This window comes from Ptychodera flava, chromosome 9 (genome assembly GCF_041260155.1).
Source record: "Ptychodera flava strain L36383 chromosome 9, AS_Pfla_20210202, whole genome shotgun sequence".
Lineage (NCBI taxonomy): Eukaryota > Metazoa > Hemichordata > Enteropneusta > Ptychoderidae > Ptychodera > Ptychodera flava.
Window position 1 is genome coordinate 1,798,843 of NC_091936.1, and position 6,000 is coordinate 1,804,842.

At 42.2% G+C, this 6,000-nt stretch overlaps 1 protein-coding gene across 1 annotated transcript in view; it reads right to left on the reverse strand.

Moving 5' to 3' along the window:
- The window catches only part of LOC139141355 (transcription elongation factor SPT5-like), a 177,715-nt gene extending 172,294 nt beyond the window's left edge, over positions 1-5,421 (reverse strand). The window contains exon 1 of the mRNA XM_070710989.1: positions 5,400-5,421. The gene's annotated coding sequence lies outside the window, so the exon portion shown is untranslated. The remainder of the gene's footprint in view (positions 1-5,399) is intronic.
- Positions 5,422-6,000: the final 579 nt, after the last annotated feature.

The window sequence follows — 6,000 nt, forward strand, 5'->3', positions numbered from 1 at the left end:
TGATCAATGTACACAGCATGTTTCGCCAAATTTTATCAAGTAAATGCCAGTATATATCCCTAATTTGGAAGGTTCATTAAATATGCGTATTGGGAATTGGCTGAAAAAAATGTCAAATGACTTTCAATAATCTTGTATCATAGTATCTTTAATGTACATAGCAAGTTTTGCCAACTTTGGTCAAGTCAAAACAGATAAATATCGCTAATAAATGCGGGATATCGGACCGTAGGCGGGCGAAGATTGCATTATAAGCGCGCCAACCCAAACTCACTGCATGGACATCACATTTACGAAATCGAAGTCCAAAGTCAACTACGTCATTGTTAGAATAAGAGAGGTTTTCCATAACACGGGAGCATACCACCACAAATTTTGCACAGATGGCGTTGCACTGGCATTGAAAAAGGGTGCATGGGAGCATGGGAACGCGGGCAGTTTCCCTCGCTATGGGTAGGAAATGCATTGAGCAAGACACACTTCCGGTTCGCAAAAAAACGAGGATCCCATTACGGGGCGCTCAAATATAACTATTTGCTGTGATACATAGCAGAGGCGTATATGTTTGTGATGCTGAGAATAACATCAGTAAATAATTGACGGGTTTTAAAAGTTGACGTTTTTTGCGATGAAACAGACTTCTGAAGGTAGCTCGCTTGGGGAACACGTCATCCCGGCCGCTGTCCGCTTTGACCCCAGTAATTCACACTGGTTTTGGTCGGCCCCAGGTACCCAAGTCACTTCGACCCCGTCACACTTTTGCCTACATGTCCACGGAGACGATTCAACATGTTCCACAACAAAGCCAAGACAAAAATTGAAAATATCAATAAAATGGCTTCACAAAGGCTGAAATACACGATACTCGATGAAGTATGAAGTTTATGAAATGAAATCAAAATTGACAACACAAGTGTTTGTCTCGGGTAATACCACTTGAAGTTGAACTATTCTACAGACTGTATTCCATACAGTGCAGTATTTGTCAGTGACAAATTAATCTTTGCAATACATTTTTTTGCGATGAGCTGGAAATTTGATTAATATCGAGTTAATGTACATAAATATTCCGTTATTTACTGGGACACGTTTATTTTCTCGATCCGCTATCTGTGGACTACGTGCTGAAGTACATTGACTGTTCATGTCAACGATCGTTTCTCCCTCTGCAGAGTTTCTGTATCCCGTTCAACAACGCTAGTACCTCGATCACACGATAGTGACGCTATGTAGCTGTGCAGTATTGAAACTTATCATAAAATGGCCACCTCGTCTAACAGTAACACGTATTGTCGGGATTATCGTACGGAAAAAAGACTGCAAAAGTAAGACTTATGAATCTTCATCAGAATTGAACACATCATGATTGTACACGAGTATCAACCGTGAATGCACGTTGAGCTCGGCAGTTACACAAGCATGGTACGCTACATGCATAGCCCTACGAGTATGGCGACAGTGTCCGGCTTTGGCTACGCCGGGGCTACGCCGCCTACCGGAGGTGGGAGGCGGCGTAGCCAAAGCCGGACACTCTCGCCATACTCGTAGGGCTAGCTACATGCACTGCCGCGATGCCGATCGTATGCATTCCAAGGCCTATCCCGGAATTTGTTTCACAAACAACCTCAAAGGAGAGCAAACATACTTCTATGGACAATGACGAATACGTTTCTTGGCGAAGCAAAATCAAAACAGTGCAGAAGTACATGAAGTAGGTCATGGCCTTGGACTCTGTGCACGAACCTGATTGGACACTTCAATACCTTTGACCCAAAGTTATTATTCATCAGCACTTCCATGCCATGAGGCTAGGTAGAGAACGTATTAGCCCTGCGTACGATGCTGTGTGTTCCGCTACAGCTAATAGCCCCGCTCACTGTGGTGAGCGGGGCTATTAGCTGTAGCGGAACACACAGCATCGTACGCAGGGCTAAGAATGTATGTACTCATTTCTGGCGATCGAGCAGCGAGGGAAACAATCAATTACCAAGGATAAAGCTAATTTGCTAAACGATATTTTATCTTGAATAGTGAGTTGAATGAGTAATAAAATATCATATTTTTAATGTTCAATACGAGGTTGAAACACGGAGGGACCGTGGTTGAAACCAGAGCTATCCAGCTGTAGCCAACCTGGACAAGCACTTTTCACAGCGCCCTCAAACAGTCGATTGTTTTCACTTGTCATACGCGGCGTAACAGAAAAATTAAAACTTTCATAACTTCATTAATATCCAAGCCACGCCCACCAAAACCTTTTCAGTTCTAGCCATTTGAATTCTGAAGATGTCTACCAAATTTGACTGAAATACGTTCAGCCGTTTTTGAGAAAATGGACCCACAGACAGACAGACACACAGACAGACAGACAGACAGACAGACAGACATCGCTGCGACATATGCTCACGTGTTCACACGTGAGCAAAAAATGCTCGGTTTTGGGCGCTGAATTTCAGACGTTCGATCTCTCATATGTCCGTTTTCTGCATTTGGGGCTTAAAGTGACGAAAATACCCAAACAAGACAACAAAGACACACAAGTTGATATAATATAATAGCAATAACCCCCTTCACAGGAGGGTATACACTCGATTTTGGTACAATTCGCTCCATATAGCACGAGCTGACAGGTGAGTGCTATATGGAGCAAATTGTACCAAAATCGAGTGTATACCCTCCTGGGGGGGTTCGGGGGGGGGGGGGGGGTTGGTTGGTTGGTTGGTTGGTTGGTTGGTTGGTTGGTTATTGCTTAATTACATAACACTGAATCAACAACTTCAGGGGCAAATGATAGTCTGTAGGAGTAAAGTGTATGAGGCATTGAGCTTTGCCCTACACAATCACTTTGTCGGTATCCCTTATCGCATACATTGTAAACAGCTTAGAAGATGGCAAACGATTTTAATTAGGATGAAAATACCCAACTTCCTGGCTCATAAGTTGGGTAGCTTTGCTCTGTTTTTTAGATGGGAGTGTCCCGTCATGAATAAGACATTGACAGCCTATTTGTGAACTTCTGTACCTAATTCATTTCATCAGTGGAATTTTTATAATGTAATTTTTGTGACATCTTCAACGATTGTTTTTCACATTTTCATCTACTATAGCCATGAAAATATTGCATATCATACATACTGAGTGATGAACAACTTTTATATAAGCTGTACAAGGACAAAAAGTAAACACATACCCTTGATATTGTAAAAAAAGCAGCAAACAATAAAATTCAATAACAAATATCAAACATGAAGTATTCAATATAAATAACATCCTAAAAACCACACTTTTGAGTAAGGGATGGACCATTAGACCTTGGGAGGGGGGGATGGTCACAATGAAATTGTGAAAATTTTTTTTTACTATTGTAAATTTCTGAATTTTTTTTTTTCCAATTGAGATTAGCTGTGCAAATTTTTTTTTTCAGGATAATTTTCAGATTTATAATTTTTTTTTTAGTTCGTCGTTGTCTGAACATAAAGAGGGCAAAGATGTGGTGCCAAGCACCACAAGCGGCCACACAAGCGGTCACGGAGGGGGGGGGAGGTCAGGAGAGAGGTGTCCCCCTGCTGCTGTTGGAGTTTTTGAAAAATAGAGATTAAAATGGTGTTATTTGGTGGCACTTGGGGAGTATTTTTGCGGGGGGAGGTCAGGAGGGGGTGTCCCCTCCTGCCGTTGGAGCTTTTGAAAAGTAGAGATTAAAATGGTGTTATTTGGTGGCACTTGGGGAGTATTTTTGCGGGGGGTGGTCAGGAGGGGTGTCCCCCTCGTCGTCTGAACATAAAGAGGGCAAAGATGTGAAGATGTGGTGCCAAGCACCACAAGCGGCCACACAAGCGGTCACGGAGGGGGGGGGTCAGGAGAGGGGTGTCCCCCTGCTGCTGTTGGAGTTTTTGAAAAATAGAGATTAAAATGGTGTTATTTGGTGGCACTTTGGGAGTATTTTTGCGGGGGAGGTCAGGAGGGGTGTCCCCCTCCTGCCGTTGGAGCTTTTGAAAAGTAGAGATTAAAATGGTGTTATTTGGTGGTACTTGGGGAGTATTTTTGCGGGGGTGGTCAGGAGGGGCCGTTGGAGCTTTTGAAAAAGAGATTAAAATGGTGTTATTTGGTGGCTCATGGGGAGTATTTTTGCGGGGGGAGGTCAGGAGGGGGTGTCCCCTCCTGCCGTTGGAGTTTCCCCCTCCTGCCGTTGGAGCTTTTGAAAAGTAGAGATTAAAATGGTGTTATTTGGTGGCACTTGGGGAGTATTTTTGCGGGGGGTGGTCAGGAGGGGGTGTCCCCCTCGTCGTCTGAACATAAAGAGGGCAAAGATGTGGTGCCAAGCACCACAAGCGGCCACACAAGCGGTCACGGAGGGGGGGGGGTCAGGAGAGGGGTGTCCCCCTGCTGCTGTTGGAGTTTTTGAAAAATAGAGATTAAAATGGTGTTATTTGGTGGCACTTTGGGAGTATTTTTGCGGGGGGAGGTCAGGAGGGGGTGTCCCCCTCCTGCCGTTGGAGCTTTTGAAAAGTAGAGATTAAAATGGTGTTATTTGGTGGCACTTGGGGAGTATTTTTGCGGGGGGTGGTCAGGAGGGGCCGTTGGAGCTTTTGAAAAAGAGATTAAAATGGTGTTATTTGTGGCTCATGGGGAGTATTTTTGCGGGGGGAGGTCAGGAGGGGGTGTCCCCTCCTGCCGTTGGAGCTTTTGAAAAGTAGAGATTAAAATGGTGTTATTTGGTGGCACTTGGGGAGTATTTTTGCGGGGGGTGGTCAGGAGGGGGTGTCCCCCTCCTGCCGTTGGAGCTTTTGAAAAATAGAGATTAAAATGGTGTTATTTGGTGGCACTTTGGGAGTATTTTTGCGGGGGGAGGTCAGGAGGGGGGTGTCCCCCCTCCTGCTATTGGAGCTTTTGAAAAATAGAGATAAAAATGGTGTTATTTGGTGGCACTTTGGGAGCATTTTTTTCGGATTACACATCTTCCTCTGAAACATGGTCTTCTTGCTCCTCAGTAGCTTCCTGTAGTTTTGAAATTGACTATTTGGTTTCCTGGCTTCCCTTTCTACTGCGTGGTGAAATTCCTACATTCACTCCACCAAACATCATGTATATCTCATGATTTACAATTGATTTTGACAAGCTGAGAAGCTAAAAAAATACCGTCAATGACGCTGTACCTTCTCTAATGTGTGGCCAGGTCAGGTAATTGTTGTTGGCATGGAGTTGTTGGCAAATGGTTGATGATGTAGGGGCATGAGGTGGGATATGGACCCAAAGAACCCAAAAGATGATTAAATATATCAATCAAAAAAATTCTAAGCTACAGTATAAACTGCCTAAAGATAGTTCAATGTGGAAAAAAAGTTAAATAATTCAGAAATAAGAATTAACAGTCCAAAATAGTAATGACGCACCTCACTGACCTGAGTGCATGTGAAATACACAACCTGGCATCTGTAAATTAAATGTATACCAAGTGATCATTTCAAGTCACTTTTAACTGTTTTTAATGGATTTTCCAAAGAGTCCTGTGGAAATGATGAAAAACGCTTATCTGGTCTTGTGTTTGTATAACCTTATGGCTGATAATTGTCATAGTATTGAAAAAAAATTGAAAGTGAAGAAATTACTGTTTTTAATAGGCATATTTTCCTTGAAATACATGACCGTGTAAAGAATATATGCTAAAAGTGTTTAAGAGTAAATTTCTTTTCAAAAATAATTTAATTTGTGACCAAAGGATTTTTATTCTTTGAGTTTACAAATTCAAACACTGCAATTTGTTCAATCATCTTGTGCAGTGCAAAATTTGTAAAATGACTGAAAAACAAAAAAAATTGGCAGAATTACAGTCTTTGTGATGTAAAATTATGGGTTGACATCACGATAACTGTTAATCTGTTTGAAGTACTAATATACTATAATTTAAAAAAGAAAAGTTCATGCAGAAACGGTAAAATATATTGTCAGCGATGTAGTGTTAATTTTGACTTTACATCAAAATATGCCTTTGCTGGATACCAA